Here is a 2,423-nt window from a genome sequence, read left to right on the forward strand (position 1 = left end):
CTCTCTTCCGTCCTCTCTCCGTGTATTTGTCCTTTGTACATTCCGTTTCGCTTTCCTTTTTTCATTTCGTAAATCACCCTCCCCCGCCCCACCTCCTCCCCCCAACAATTTAATGTAGGCTGCTCGTCAAAATTAGTTTTAAGAAAATTTATAAAAAGATCCCCCCCCCCCCCCCCCCTTCCTTTTTTTCTAAAGAGTAGAATAAATGCAAAACAAAAAACAAAACAAAAACAAAATAAACAAACAAACAAACAAAAACCCGCTGAATTCAAGGCGCTTGACGGGTGCTCTACCAACGCCGCTTAGCACATTTTATTTGTATAAAATCTCTCTATCGCAAACGACTTGACTTATATATATATAGGGTTGGTTAAGTAGCCAAGATGAAGACTAGCGACCCCGAACAGCTGCTTGGAGAAAGAGGCCTACAAAAAATCAATCCTACAGCGGCGATAACACACACACATGAGAGAATTAAGTTGGATGCTATAACCACCACGTTTCACCTCAAATAATGGTTACACAACTAACTTGTTTAATGGTATACATGTACAAACATTAGGCCCTATAGTTAGCATCAGAAATCATTCTTTTTAAAACGGAAATCATGCATCTATAATAACAAATGTAATTAAATAACAACGGAGCAGAAAATGAAAAGGCTAAAAGGTGGAATTAACAACCAATACACACAAAATATGTATTTTATATACACTTTTACTTACCAAATCTTGGGTGAAACAGACCAGAGACCTATGTGTGTGTTGTTGTTCCAGTCAGCTGAAGGTACACTGATCTCTGAATGCCCAGCGGTCCGCGCCCACTCTTGAATAACAGGCCAGTGTCTATTTTTAGCAACACGTGGAGATGTTTTCGTAACGGGAGAAATATGTAAGGGGAACAACCGAGCAATTTGCTAAACAGCCACGAGCCAGCAGAAGGAACAGAGGACATGGTTGGCTCCCTGTCAAGGACAAAAATAATGTGAACATCTGTGTGTGGTGGGGGGGGGGGGGGGTAGATAGATAGAGAGATAGACAGACAGAGAAACAGAGAGAGGGAGATGGAGAGTGAGAGAGGGAGATTGAGAGTGGGAGGAGGAAGAAAAAAATTGTGAGAGTGAGTGAGCAAGCGTGAGGGAAAGAGAAAGAGAGCGGGGGTAGGGTGGAGAGAGAGAAGAGGGGGGAGGGAGGGAGAGCTATATAGATAGATAGAGTGAGAGAGAGAGAGAGATTGAGAGAGAGGGGAAAGAGAGAGAGAGAGAGAGAGAGAGAGAGAGGGAGGGAGAGAGAGAGAGAGAGAGAGAGAGAGAGAGAGAGAGAGAGAGAGAGAGAGAGAGAGAGAGAGAGAGAGAGAGAGACAGACAGACAGAGAGAGAAAGATACTCTCTCTATGTCACAAACGCCCATTTTTTCTCACATGTATTCTCCTGGCTGAAGCCATTCAAATATCTCTTTTATTTTCTTGGTGGCCCATAAGGGGGGTTTTAGATTGCATTCTACCTTTTTTCACTTGCCATGTTCACTGCGTGACTAAGTCATATAAATTTTTTTATAAGAATGCCCAGAAAATATATTAAATATTACATATTACCGAGTCTTACGTCCACTCATAAAGTGTTGTACATTCATTTTATGGGTTTTTAAATGAATGTAATGCGCATTGAACTATTTTTTTTGGAGAAGGGAGTGCTCTTCACAAGTAGGCCGAAAAAAAGAGCAATATCATTCTTAATGATCCTATTTTTTCCCGAGAACGTTAGCAATAATATGTATATTATTTTATAAAATAAAATAATGGCAGGGGGGTGCGACACACAGACGAGTTAACCACACACACACACATCTTAACCAAGAAAAACATTTTTCCCCCATAAAAGTAAAAGAACTGTTTCATTACTAAACTTTAACAATTAACCCTGCTTTACGTATCTTTTTTTTGGCCTTTTCAACTTTCAGAACTTGAATTTTGACAAAATTGTCATTGTCCTTAAGCACATGCAACCGATACCAGTAAAACTGGAATAAGCTTTTCTTTTTTCTTTTTTCTTCTTTTTTTTAAAGACAAAAATCATCATATTTTTAAAAACTCAGTACATCCGAACAGATGGCCAACGTTATGATGGTCACGTGGTATGGAAGTGGTGGGAAAACAGGAAGAAATTGAAGTTGAAACGGAAGAACTATCAAAGACAGGAAGCCCTTGGCCTTACGTCGACCTCAGTATCTTGTTTTTTCCTGCCATAGCTTCCACCCTTGGCCTAGTTGAGGCTCACGGGTATATATTGTGGAGGTCAGTCCATGTCTTGTTCTAGAATGCGGCCATTACCACCAGAGGCCAAGGTGGAGGGAAAGAGAGAAACATGTTATTTTGATTCGGGAGACTCACGTTAGCACCGAGGCTGGCACATGTGCGGGAGCCCC

The 2,423-nt window shown here is 41.0% G+C and overlaps 1 protein-coding gene across 4 annotated transcripts in view; it reads right to left on the minus strand.

The window, feature by feature from the left end:
* The window catches only part of LOC101863511 (cartilage acidic protein 1), a 20,923-nt gene extending 20,020 nt beyond the window's left edge, over positions 1–903 (minus strand). For 2 of the 4 annotated variants that reach the window (XM_035969754.1, XM_035969753.1), the window contains exon 1: positions 726–895. The gene's annotated coding sequence lies outside the window, so the exon portion shown is untranslated. Of the gene's footprint in view, positions 1–725 lie in introns of all 4 variants that reach the window. The other 2 variants (XM_005098286.3, XM_005098287.3) reach the window with 2 other exon arrangements.
* Positions 904–2,423: the final 1,520 nt, after the last annotated feature.

Source organism: Aplysia californica, unplaced genomic scaffold (assembly GCF_000002075.1).
Source record: "Aplysia californica isolate F4 #8 unplaced genomic scaffold, AplCal3.0 scaffold00178, whole genome shotgun sequence".
In the NCBI taxonomy this organism is placed as follows: domain Eukaryota; kingdom Metazoa; phylum Mollusca; class Gastropoda; order Aplysiida; family Aplysiidae; genus Aplysia; species Aplysia californica.